The sequence below is a fragment of the Electrophorus electricus genome, chromosome 1 (genome assembly GCF_013358815.1).
Source record: "Electrophorus electricus isolate fEleEle1 chromosome 1, fEleEle1.pri, whole genome shotgun sequence".
Lineage (NCBI taxonomy): Eukaryota > Metazoa > Chordata > Actinopteri > Gymnotiformes > Gymnotidae > Electrophorus > Electrophorus electricus.
Genome location: NC_049535.1, coordinates 9,510,537 through 9,525,000, shown reverse-complemented (window position 1 = coordinate 9,525,000; position 14,464 = coordinate 9,510,537). Strand labels below are relative to the sequence as shown.

Genomic DNA, 14,464 nt, shown 5'->3' with positions numbered 1-14,464 from the left:
TGTTAACTTAAACTCTCTCCAACAAAACTGGCAAGATGTTTATATCTGTCTTCAATGATGACCGTTTTGTGTGTGACACTAACATAGCCTGATACCTTCATAGATGTGAATGCATGTGCATTTCAACAAAGCGGATCAGTCAGTCAGTGAGTCATTCAGTGAGTCAGTGAGTTAGTACGTCAGTGAATCAGTCAGTTAGTGAGTCAGTCACTCAGACACTCAGTCAGTCAGTGTATAAAAATTCCTTTTCTACGCCAGCATGTAACGGGGTAGGGCAAAAGCGTGAATGCCTTCAGATCCTTACAAATAACACTGACACACTAAATTATCCCTTTAAGTCCCCCTGCTCTACAACCCAACCAATGGGCCAAGGCCCTGCTCCATGGGGCCAGGCAGGGTCAGGGTCAGGGTCAGGGTCACGGTCAGGGTCAGTTTGGGCAGGCATTTGAGCCCCCTTTATAGGACTGGTGCAATGTCTCACGCCTTTAGATTAAAGCTCAGCTGCTTATATTTAGAAGAAAAAAATCTCCACTCTCCTAAACTGCTCAAAGCACTGACCTATAGACAGGAACTGACACCTAGTCAGACTCATTAGCAGGACCAAGTAAATTCTACATTTCAAGTGGGGGGTGAGATATTCTGCTAAAAAGGAGCAAAGATGGAGAGCAGACTGCTGCAACTCAAAGTCTGTTAAATGTTTTACTGCAAAACGCGAATATGCACTTGGTCTCATTACACTGTTATATTTAGTAAATGTGGCATTTCTTAAAGCTGCTAAGATAGTTTTTGATGTTCTTCAGACATTAGCTACCAGTGAAGCAAGCGAAACAAACAACACTGACATTGTGAAAAAAATTTTTGAGACATTGCTTCATAGTTATAATCTAAGGTGCATGTATTGTTTAAAGTAAGGTTTAGTTTTTAAGTAAGTACTAGACACAATGACCCAGATATTTTTGTTAATTTGAGAAGGTAATGATGAAAAAAAAAAAACCTCCTTTAGGAATCTGGTCATGGTTGATAGCCTCCTCCTGGGGATCTGGTCATGGTTGATAGCCTCCTCTTGGGGTCTGGTCATGGTTTAGAGCCTCCTCTGGGGATTTAGTCATAGGGGTGATAGCCTCCTCTGGGGATCTGGTCATATGGGCGATAGCCTCCTCTGGGGATCTGGTCATATGGGCGATAGCCTCCTCTGGGGATTTAGTCATAGGGGTGATAGCCTCCTCTGGGGATCTGGTCATATGGGCGATAGCCTCCTCTGGGGATCTGGTCATATAGGCGATAGCCTCCTCCTGGGGATCTGGTCATGGTTGATAGCCTCCTCTTGGGGTCTGGTCATGGTTTAGAGCCTCCTCTGGGGATTTAGTCATAGGGGTGATAGCCTCCTCTGGGGATCTGGTCATATGGGCGATAGCCTCCTCTGGGGATCTGGTCATATGGGCGATAGCCTCCTCTGGGGATTTAGTCATAGGGGTGATAGCCTCCTCTGGGGATCTGGTCATATGGGCGATAGCCTCCTCTGGGGATCTGGTCATATAGGCGATAGCCTCCTCTGGGGATCTGGTCATATGGGCGATAGCCTCCTCTGGGGATCTGGTCATATGGGCGATAGCCTCCTCTGGGGATCTGGTCATATAGGCGATAGCCTCCTCTGGGGATCTGGTCATATAGGCGATAGCCTCCTCTGGGGATCTGGTCATATAGGCGATAGCCTCCTCTGGGGATCTGGTCATATGGGCGATAGCCTCCTCTGGGGATCTGGTCATATGGGCGATAGCCTCCTCTGGGGATCTGGTCATATGGGCGATAGCCTCCTCTGGGGATCTGGTCATATGGGCGATAGCCTCCTCTGGGGATCTGGTCATATGGGCGATAGCCTCCTCTGGGGATCTGGTCATATGGGCGATAGCCTCCTCTGGGGATCTGGTCATATAGGCGATAGCCTCCTCTGGGGATCTGGTCATATAGGCGATAGCCTCCTCTGGGGATCTGGTCATATAGGCGATAGCCTCCTCTGGGGATCTGGTCATATAGGCGATAGCCTCCTCTGGGGATCTGGTCATATGGGCGATAGCCTCCTCTGGGGATCTGGTCATATGGGCGATAGCCTCCTCTGGGGATCTGGTCATATAGGCGATAGCCTCCTCTGGGGATCTGGTCATATAGGCGATAGCCTCCTCTGGGGATCTGGTCATATGGGTGATAGCCTCCTCTGGGGATCTGGTCATATGGGCGATAGCCTCCTCTGGGGATCTGGTCATATGGGCGATAGCCTCCTCTGGGGATCTGGTCATATGGGCGATAGCCTCCTCTGGGGATCTGGTCATATAGGCGATAGCCTCCTCTGGGGATCTGGTCATATGGGCGATAGCCTCCTCTGGGGATCTGGTCATATAGGCGATAGCCTCCTCTGGGGATCTGGTCATATAGGCGATAGCCTCCTCTGGGGATCTGGTCATGGTTGATAGCCTCCTCTGGGGATCTGGTCATATAGGCGATAGCCTCCTCTGGGGATCTGGTCAGGGTTGACAGCTTGCTAAGTTGGAGAAATATATTTCTTGGGCTTTGTCATAGGCCCTCAAGGGGTTACCATGGATACCTCAAAGGTGGCAGCAGTGACTGTACTCATCCTTGGAACTGCAGAGGTTTTTAGGTTTGGTCCATTTCTCTCAGAGACATTTTAGGAACTTTAGGTCAGGTGCTGCCCCCTCATATCTCTTCACAGATGGAAACCCAGAATCCTTGTCTGGACAAAAGAGGATTTAAAGAGAAGATTCATCACAGCAGCCATTATGAGACCCCCTGACCCCTACTGACCATTTGGCATAAGTGCAATCCTCTCCCATCAGCATGTTGCTTGCAACAGGTTCTGCTCCTGCCCTTTTTTTAAAAAAAGGTCACGCACTCTAATATTTAGTTGGACCGCCTTTTGCTTTGATTACAGTACGCATTCACTGTGGCATTGTTTCCATAAGCTTCTGCAATGTCACAACATTTAATTCTGTCCAGAGTTGCATTAATTTTTCCCCAAGATCTTGTATTGATAATGGGAGATTTGGACCACTGTGCACTCTTCTCCAGCACATCCCAAAGATTCTCAATGGGGTTCAGGTCTGGACTCTGTGGTGGCCAATCCATGTGTGAAAATGATGTCTCGTGCTCCCTGAACCACTCTTTCACAATTTGAGCCTGATGAATCCTGGCATTGTCATCTTGGAATATACCTGTGCCATCAAGGAAGAAAAAAATCCATTGATGGAATAACCTGGTTGTTCAGTATATTCAGGTAGTCATCTGACCTCATTCTTTGGGCACATAACATTCCTGAACCAAGACCTGACCAACTGCAGCAACCCCAGATCATAGCACTGCCCCCACAGGCTTGTACGGTAGGCACTAGGCATGATGAGTGTGTCTCTTCAGCTGCATCTCTTCTTATCCTGATGCACCCATCACTCTGGAACAGGGTAAATCTGGACTCATCAGACCACATGACCTTCTTCCATTGCTCCAGAGTCCGATCTTTATGCTCCCTAGCAAATTGAAGCCATTTTTGCCGGTTAGCCTCACTGACCAGTGGTTTTCTTAAAGCTACACAGCTGATTAGTCCCAATCCCTTGAGTTCCCTTCGCATTGTGCGTGTGGAAACACTCTTACTTTCACTATTAAACTTATCCCTGAGTTCTACTGTTGTTTTTCTACAATTTGATTTCACCACGTTTAAGTGATCGTCGATCACGATCATTCAAGTTTTTTTCTGACCACATTCCTTCCTCGAAGATGATGTTTCCCCACTATCCTTCCAATTTTTAATAATGCGCTGGTCAGTTCTTAACCTGATTTTAGTAGTTTCAGTAATCTCCTTAGATGTTTTCTCTGCTTGATGCATGGCAATAATTTGACCCTTCTGAAACAGATTAACATCTTTTGCACGTCCACAGGATGAGTCTTTCGACATGGTTGTTTAACAAATGAGAAGCTACTCACTGCATCAGTTAGGGTTAAATAACTTGTTGCCAGCTGAAACAATCACCCATGCAGTAATTATGCAATGGGAGGCTCTTACCTATTTGCTTAGTTAAATCCAGGGGGTGATCTTTTTTTGGCCAGGCAGTGTAATGCCAAAAGAAACCCCCTACTTGTGCACATGTCTCTGGTCTAATATTAACAGGTTGCTGAATATCATTCCCTGCTGCCTCCTCTGCAGACATTGCAAACACACACATACACAAGAAGTACACGAAAGTACCGGCCAGACATAAATATCATGAATGTTAGAAGCACAAGTAATAAAAGATTACACACACAAAAGGCCTCCATTACTAGTCCAACCTGGTCACTCATTAATGCCTTTGTAGTCAGACAGATAGTATATCTTTCTGTTAGGTGATTGTGATATCAGTAACTAGGAGATGTCTGGTGACAATTATCTATATTATCTAGAATTGTCTAGAATTTTTCATGGCATGACCCCTTCCTCCTTGACTCCTCCCCAACTCCATGAGATGCCACATTGGTGTTTGTCGTTGAGAGTGTATGTGTGTGTGTGTGTGCATGTGTGTGTGAGTGTGTGTTAGTGTGTGTGTGTGTGTGTGTGTTCATTGCCACAACCTTCCCTTGTTAATCAGTATTGTCCTCCAGTATCGTCCTTGCTAGTATGTCTATTTAAGTTCCTGTTTTGTGCCTGTCCTTTGTCAGTGTTTGACCTTGTGTTTCACACACTGAGCCTGTGTTATAAGCACCCATCGTGCTTAACCATTCATTGTGTTTTAGTCTCACTAGACCTGTGTTCTTCTTTGTGTCTTTGGTTTTGTTTTTGTGTACGTTGTTTACGTAAATATCTGTATTTTACTGACAGCTTGCCTTCGCATCTTGTTTCAGCTTCCTCACTTCACAGAATTATCTAGAATTTATTTGGTACAACATTAAATAAAGCTTCTCTCACTTTGCTTTATACATTTATCTGATCCTATATACCTGATATATCAGCATATGTTATACATTTGCAATATATGAAACCCTAAAAACTCACATATTTGCATTATTACATATAGAAGTATATGTACAGAAGTAGACGGTCAAAGGAAATATTAATATCAATGCTTAGGTGCAACGTAGAAGGTGTTAATCACTAAACCTTAAATTAATATTGAAAATATTGCAAAAAGACGTTCTGAGCACAATATTCTCCATGAAGAACAATGTCAAAACATGGGAGTTATATATCTAAGTACCATTAAATATTTAGGGTGGGTAAAACCTGAACTGAACAATCTGTTACTGTGATCAGAGAGAGCGGTGCATACATACAGTGCAAGTCTATATAGCACATCAGATAATCGTAGATAATCCTACAGTTATTTTCAAAATTGTAGTGAAGTACATAGAGTTTTCAGAGAAACAGGATGTTTCCGTGTGTGTAACAAAATTACAAGCTTTTGAAAGATTGAACATATTTGAAAAGTTAATAACCACATTAAATTTAGTCATGAAGAGTAACACATCTATCCCTATAAAGCTATGCGGTATGACCAAAGCTCTCGAATAGAAAGATTCACATGAGAATTCTGAATAAGTCCCAATTCTGAATACAGAGACTATACAATGGTGACAATGACACAAGATTGCATTCACAGACCAAAGCGATGCACAAACTGTGTGGTCTTAGAAGAATGGTGCTTTAGCCATTAAAAGGGCCCTGGAGCCAGACCAACCAGATAATCTGTGGAGAGATTCAGTCGGATGATGCAACAAGTGCAGAAAAACCCTGATCTGAAAGCACCTTGGGCCTTTATGAGGGAAACACCTGAAGACATTTGAGAAGTATCTGCACATGCAGTGTGCAGTGTGCAGTGTGCAGTGTGCGTTCACGCCTAATACTGCAATTGGACTGATACAGTGGGAAGAAACATTTACATGGGAGTCCAGCACCCTCTGTCAAACACCCTCTGTTCAACAGTGTCCAACATTCTGTCCAACACCCTCTGTTCAACACTGTGTCCAACATTCTGTCCAACACCCTCTGTTCAACACTGTGTCCAACATCCTGTCCAACACCCTCTTTCCATCACTGTGTCCAACACTCTCTGTTTAACACCCTCTGTCAACACACTGTTCAACACCTTCTGTTCAATCCTCTGTCCAACACACTCTGTTCAACACTGTGTCCAACACTTTGTCAAACACTCTCTCTCCAACACTTTGTCCAACACTCTGTTAACACTCTCTGTTTAACACCTTCTGTCAACACACTGTTCATCACCTTCTGTCCAACCCTCTAACCAACACCCTCTGTCAACACCCTCTGACCAACACCCTCTGTCAACACCCTCTGACCAACACCCTTTGTCCAACACTCTGTCCAACACTTGTCCCTTCAGAGCAACTTTACTCAGTCACCTTGTTGCTGCTGAGTGGATACTCAGCAAGCGAACATTCAACTGTCATGAGTACAGGAGGCTGCAAACTAACAATTTTATATATAACTAATAATGTTGTAATGTGGCAATCATATAACACTTTTACAAATGCATCTCCACTACAGATACAAAGAAACCTACCAAAGTGTATCTAAGAGTCTGTTATTACCTTCCATTAAGACATTACATCACACTACATTACTCAGAACATCTCAAATAACTTTTCCTTCAGCTGGAAAGTCACTGTGACCATTCAGGCTTTCAGCACAGATCTAAACAACAGAGCATGCTAGCAGTCAGCAGCATCTGACTGCCTGGTGCCAGTTTCAAACTCCAAACAGCAGCACATGGACAAAGGTCTCTTACCTGTTAGAGAGAAGTTACACACCACTAGGAAGACACGGCAGTCTGACTGGATAAGGCAGTTTACAAGGATGAAAGCAGATTTTATGCTTGAGATGGCTAGGCCTGCCTGTGTGTGTTTAAGCGCACATGTAAGAGTACGTGTGGGTGTGTTTAATGAAAATGATTGACAGTTTATCACGTAGCTGCAGAATGTGTGAAGCAGCGGAATGCAAGGTCAGTCTCTCTTCTGCGGTTTCAGCTCACTTCCTGTGTGAGATTACCATCTGCAGTCTCCTCCGTTTACAGATGATAATCAACTACACACACACACACACACACACACACACACACACACACACACACACACACACACACACACACCTGTTCAATGGACCTGTGCACACACACATTGCATTGAGACAAACACATCCCCCCTACATACACATGCTTATACACTGAATATTTGCATGCATCTGCACACACACACACACACACACACACACACACACACACACACACACACACACACACACACACACACACACACACACACACACACACAAAACACCACTAACATATGTGTATCTATTAGGGAAAGGCAATGTTATCTCTATAAGATAAAAGATAACTTTCAGTTATGGATGGGAATAATAAGACAAAATCTATATTGCTCCATTTTGTTAGAGAATAAACTTTGCATTGCCTGATCCCAAATAGAGTGGCATAATGATTTGACCCTGACTGGTGTGTGTGTGTGTGTGTTCTCTAGGACAACTGACTCCCTCACTCTTCAGATCTTTATCAGTGTGAGTTTTTAATTATTCACATGACTGAAATGCCCTCATTATCTGATTGCTCAGTGTCTCTCTTCAGCCTTCCTGCTCTTTCCTTCTCACATGCACAGAGACACAGTGCTCATTACAGGAAGCTAAAACTGTTTTTCCTCATGGTCCAGTTTTTCCTCATGGTTCAAAAATGAACTCAGTTTGGCAGCCTGGTGGTAGCAGACGCAGAGCTGTGTGACTCAAACAATTAATAAGGAGAGTTTTGTTCCTGGTAATCTTCAGGATACACACATCCATCCCAGTACACACCCACCCGCACACGCCCACACAAACCCATACATACACACCCACACACACATCTACAAATAATTTTCAGCACTGGTGAGAAAACCATAGAGGAAGTCACCTTACCTGTTTCCTGTTGAGTTATTTCCTGAACTTCACATGCACAGACACACACTCACAGATGCAAATGTACCTACTCTATTTATAGCTGGAGCACCAAGCATCTTTTAGGGTAGCGGTCTATATGATTTTATTTTGGTTTGCGACATGAGTAACATCTACAAACCTGCACTACCAGTTCAAGGGAGTATTAGGATATGCTATTAAGATTTCAGTTAGTAAGGTGCATAAGCACAGAGTGTTGACTAGAGCCTTTAAGAAGGTGAACCATGAGAAGCAGAAAGGACAAAGTAGAAGCAGGTAACAAATTAACCAATGAAAACCACTTACAACTGATGAAATCCACTTAAAACCAATAATATCCACTTACAACCAATAAAATCCACTTACAACCAATGAATACTGATTTAAACCAATGAAATGTGGACTTTTACATATTTTGTCACCATGATGAAAAATGTCACTGCTTGTTTTTAACCCCATACATTTGTGAATCCACATATCATAGACTGAAAACATTAAAGACATAGAAACAAATAAACAAAAAATTATTCAAGTTATTGACCAGAGTCAGCGGTGGGTTACATGTGACATCACCATTCGCGTAAAGATCTGAAAGACAAATCTTAGAAAATCTGTTTATCCATGTTTGTTAGACATGTACAAATGTCAGTGAATTATAGTTTGCAGGACTTTTCTTCTAGTTTTTAATAAAAGCTTGTCTTTTTAGAGCTGTGCATGTAAATAGCTCTGTACAAATCCCAAATCGCTTTAAGTAGGAGTAAGGACATATTGGTCTAATATATCATGAAACAAGTAAAAATGCAGATTTTACCTGTGTGTCATCTCACTGCACACACATTCCACGATCAGGTCTAGATCTTTCTCTCTCTCTTCATTTCTTTTCACTTTTTTTTTTTTTTTTGCAGTGTGACCTACTACATAAACAGAAAAGTGTTTATTTTTTATCAGTGTGACCTGCTACATAAATAGAAAAGTGTTTATTTTTTTATCAGTGTGACCTACTACATAAACAGAAAAGTGTTTATTTTTTATCTGTGTGGCCTAATACATAAACAGAAAAGTGTTTATTTTTTATCAGTGTTACCTACTACATAAACAGAAAAGTGTTTATTTTTTATCAGTGTGACCTACTGCATGAACAGAAAAGTGTTTATTTTTTATCAGTGTGACCTACTACATAAACAGAAAAGTGTTTATTTTTTATCAGTGTGACCTACTACATAAACAGAAAAGTGTTTATTTTTTATCAGTGTGGCCTAATACAGAAACAGAAAAGTGTTTATTTTTTTATCAGTGTGACCTACTACATAAAAAGAAAAGTGTTTATTTTTTATCAGTGACCTACTACATAAAAAGAAAAGTGTTTATTTTTTATCAGTGTGACCTACTACATAAACAGAAAAGTGTTTATTCTTTATCAGTGTGACCTACTGCATAAACAGAGAAGTGTTTATTTTTTATCAGTGTAGCCTACTTTCCATGGCAACTATCAACTAAGTGTTGATGTAATTTCTTATCATTTTGAAAAGTTATATGCAGAGACACAAGCAAATCCAGAGCGGCAGAACAAAGGAGCCTGCTGAAAGTGTATTTATACACATTAATGTGTGTGTGTTTGCATGTGTAATTTTCCATTGCGGCATTTGTTTGGTCAGTATGAACCTACACTAGCTATAAGCCTATAAGTAGAAACTCTGAGAGAAGGATGGCACATTAACTCACACACACACACACACACACACACACACACACACACACACACACACACACACACACACACACACATACACACACACACACACAGAGACACCCTAAAGATCTCAACACAGATCTCAACTTGGATCTCAACACTTCTCCTTACAGCCACAAAGAGTCTGCAGACTGTTACAGTTGAGAACACAATGTACGTATGTTAAGCGCGTCTTGCGAACACACACAATGTACGTATGTTAAGCGCGTCCTGCGAACACACACAATGTATGTATATGGGGTGCATCCTGTGTGTGCTGTTCCAGATTTAATGCGACCAGAATTTCTCTGATGTGGATGTCAAATGGGTCACCCTTTTCAGGTCGCCCTCTTTGAGCTAGCCAGTGAGCAAAAGCACCGCAGCAATCAAACATCTTTGGGATGGTTTACACAAACCTAGACTGAGTTTTGTAAGTCACACTGAAAGGTGTCTGGGTAAGCCTATCGGCAGGTAATTAGAAGTGATTGCATCTGTGTTGCACTGGCAACCCCGGTAGACACTGATCTATTTGTCAGTTGGCTGCTGGAACTCATGAGAGCAGAGAAGATACACCACACACGGCCCTGTGTGCACACCAACAGGCAGTGACCTATGACCCTGAAGTATGCAGGGCCCTGTTTTCATGTCAGCAGGCAGTGACCTATGACCCGCAGTCACGCAGGGCCTCACAGAGGCAAGGGGACATGTACTCATGAGATGTGTTAAATGGCTTATTCATAAATGTATATAGAAATATTTTATGAAATTGTATCCGCTACTGTAGTAATTATGTTTAGTAATTTTATTGTAATACCAAGTGTGGGCAAGGTTGCAGTAGTCTGTTTCATATTCCCAATATAATGATGCCACTATGTGAAATCACAGAAGGAATACCAGACTTTCACTGAGCTGAAAGTGATTTTCTGAGTGCTAGCAGAGAAAAAAAACAAAACACAAGTTTAACTGAGTGGGGCAGAGAAATGCAGGGAGTGAAACAGATCATTTGCCACTGTTCTCCTGAAACGAGTATTCCTCATTCAGAATAGAGCGCAGAATACCACACAGATTCTGCAGACTGTACACAACGCCACTGCTAATTGTTGTATAGATTAGTGCTGGGCATTTCCACACTTTAGTGAGTCATATCACTGACTCTTTAGTGAGTCATATCACTCCGCTCAGTTCCGTCAACTCCCAAACGGCCCGTCATTTACTTGCGTTTTTTTCTGCAAACTTGCTAATATTTATTTAACTCACAGCTAATTCAAATGTTAGAATTAAAGAAAAGTTTTGGGATTATTATAAAATATTCATCTAAATCTAACACAGGGCCGCGCTTCAAGCGAGGGCGTTACAGGACTGCTTCTGCACCACCTGATCCGGTGCTGGTGGCCGGCCTGCACCTGCTGCTGGAAGACGAAGGGCATCCATGTCCTGAAACACTGCTGGTAACTGGTAGAAACTTCTAGGTCAAGTCTAGAAACTCAGCAGGAAGTAGGTGGGTACTAGAATTTCTAGGGAATAGGAAGCCATTTCCTGCCATGACACAGCATAAGGTGAAGATATTTACAGCATAAGGTGAAGATATTTACAGCATTTAGTGTACATATTTACAGCATAAGGTGAACATATTTACAGCATTTAGTGAAGATATTTACAGCATAAGGTGAACATATTTACAGCATTTAGTGTAGATATTTACAGCATAAGGTGAACATATTTACAGCATTTAGTGTAGATATTTACAGCATAAGGTGAAGATATTTACAGCATTTAGTGTACATATTTACAGCATAAGGTGAACATATTTACAGCATTTAGTGTAGATATTTACAGCATAAGGTGAACATATTTACAGCATTTAGTGTGCATATTTACAGCATAAGGTGAACATATTTACAGCATTTAGTGCACATATTTACAGCATAAGGTGAACATATTTACAGCATTTAGTGTGCATATTTACAGCATAAGGTGAACATATTTACAGCATAAGGTGTAGATATTTACAGCATAAGGTGAACATATTTACAGCATTTAGTGTAGATATTTACAGCATAAGGTGAAGATATTTACAGCATAAGGTGAACATATTTACAGCATTTAGTGTAGATATTTACAGCATAAGGTGAACATATTTACAGCATTTAGTGTAGATATTTACAGCATAAGGTGAACATATTTACAGCATTTAGTGTACATATTTACAGCATAAGGTGAACATATTTACAGCATTTAGTGTACATATTTACAGCATAAGGTGAACATATTCACAGCATTTAGTGTACATATTTACAGCATAAGGTGAACATATTTACAGCATTTAGTGTAGATATTTACAGCATAAGGTGAACATATTTACAGCATTTAGTGTACATATTTACAGCATAAGGTGAACATATTCACAGCATTTAGTGTACATATTTACAGCATAAGGTGAAGATATTTACAGCATAAGGTGAACATATTTACAGCATTTAGTGTAGATATTTACAGCATAAGGTGAACATATTTACAGCATTTAGTGTACATATTTACAGCATAAGGTGAACATATTCACAGCATTTAGTGTACATATTTACAGCATAAGGTGAACATATTTACAGCATTTAGTGTACATATTTACAGCATAAGGTGAACATATTCACAGCATTTAGTGTACATATTTACAGCATAAGGTGTACATATTTCAATGTATTATGTAAACATTTTCATTCAATGATGTTTTATCAGATATCCGATATTTATCCATCTATCCCTCCACATCCATCTATCCCTCCATATCCAAATATCCCTCTACATCCCTCTGTCCCTCCACATCCATCCATCCCTCCACATCATCTATCTCTTCACACCATCTATCCCTCCACATCCATCCATCCCTCCATATCCATCTATCCCTCCATATGCATTCTTTCATCCATTTCTGCATTCATCATCCATCCTTTACTACCATTGTATATCCTCCTTGTGCCTGTGCCAGTAAAACTACTGCGAGGTTGCTCTGGCATTGCATGGGCCTGGTGCAGGAGGCTTGTTTTAGTATAGTGCGGTCCAGCTGTGATGCTGCCTCAGGGCGGTGCACCATGTGCACCACCCAGCTGCTGCACCCTCGAAGATCTCCACAAATGCTGCAGGGTGGCGCTTTCATGATGAGGTGCGACTGGACCACAGCTGGAGTGCTGCACCTCACACTTTCATGACATAGTGAGACTGGACCACAGCTGGAGTGCTGCACCTCACACTTTCATGACATAGTGAGACTGGACCACAGCTGGAGTGCTGCACCTCACACTTTCATGACATAGTGAGACTGGACCTCAGCTGGAGTGCTGCACCTCACACTTTCATGACATAGTGAGACTGGACCACAGCTGGAGTGCTGCACCTCACACTTTCATGACATAGTGAGACTGGACCTCAGCTGGAGTGCTGCACCTCACACTTTCATGACATAGTGAGACTGGACCTCAGCTGGAGTGCTGCACCTCACACTGGCTCCAGGAAAAGCTGGTGCTGTGTCTGTTGCAGGCTGGAGAGAGACGAATGGGAGGCCTGAACCTGACATATGTGTGTCCAGTACTGGGGTTCAGCACCATCATGGAAGGGATGAATGGGAGGCCTCCGCCCGACATATGAGATGGAACAGATGAGTCAGTTTGGTTGGATTTTGAACAAAATGTTTTATTATATTTCTGGAAGTTGCTTTAATATAATACTCTAGTATCATAAATTCTGTTTTAATACTTCATAAATTGTTCCCGGAGTATTTACATTTTCATGTTAGGTTGACTATGTTATATTATCACTATTTTATTATCACTATGCATGGGGCGTCTGTTCTGCTGTCCCTGTGCCTGGCATCTCTGTGGAGCTGTCAGTAATAGCATTGATTGTGTGTTCTGCTATCCTTGTGCCTGGTGGCTGTGTGGAGCTGTCAGTGTTAGCATTGATTGTGTGTTCTGCTCTCCCTGTGCCTGGCATCTCTGTGGAGCTGTCAGTGTTAGCATTGATTGTGTGTTCTGCTCTCCCTGTGCCTGGCATCTCTGTGGAGCTGTCAGTGTTAGCATTGATTGTGTGTTCTGCTCTCCCTGTGCCTGGCATCTCTGTGGAGCTGCCAGTGTTAGCATTGATTGTGTGTTCTGCTGTCCTTGTGCCTGGTGGCTGTGTGGAGCTGTGATTCAGGCCACCTCAGGCACAGACAGCTAAAGTACCAACCCTAGATAGCTCAGCAGTAGAACCTCAGCCTTTTACTATGAGGGTCTAGGGTTCAAGTCCCTCTTCAGGTAAAAACATTGTTACTTTGCCATTAAAGTGTGCTTGAGAACTTTCTGGAAATACCTCTAGATCAACTGAAGTCAAGGACTCTGTTGCCTTGAAGCTTGCTGACTAAACTGGACAGTGGTAGCTTAGTGGTTAAGGTGTTTGTCTTGTAATGGGAAGGTTGCCACTGCTGGGCCCCCTGAGCAAGGCCCTTAACCTGCAATGGCTCAAGTTGTACTCAGTCACAATTACAAGTCACTTTGGATAAAAGCGTCAGATAAATGTAAAGTTCTAGTGTCGTTTATGTCACCACCACCAAACTGGGCAGAGATGACGAGCTCCAGGAGTAATTATCAAATCAAATAGAAATGAATTTCTCTAGTGCGTTTTACAACAGATGTTGTCACAAAGCAGCTTTACAAATGTCCAAATGCAAGACCCAGTGAGCAAGCAAAGGGTGACGCCTTAGAGCACGAGGAAGAAACCTGGAGAGA

General features: G+C 42.2%; 1 protein-coding gene across 3 annotated transcripts in view; it reads right to left on the bottom strand.

The window, feature by feature from the left end:
- The window catches only part of LOC113585555 (cytokine-dependent hematopoietic cell linker), a 19,109-nt gene extending 12,165 nt beyond the window's left edge, over positions 1–6,944 (bottom strand). For all 3 annotated transcript variants that reach the window (XM_035532573.1, XM_035532571.1, XM_035532566.1), the window contains exon 1: positions 6,786–6,944. The gene's annotated coding sequence lies outside the window, so the exon portion shown is untranslated. The remainder of the gene's footprint in view (positions 1–6,785) is intronic.
- Positions 6,945–14,464: the final 7,520 nt, after the last annotated feature.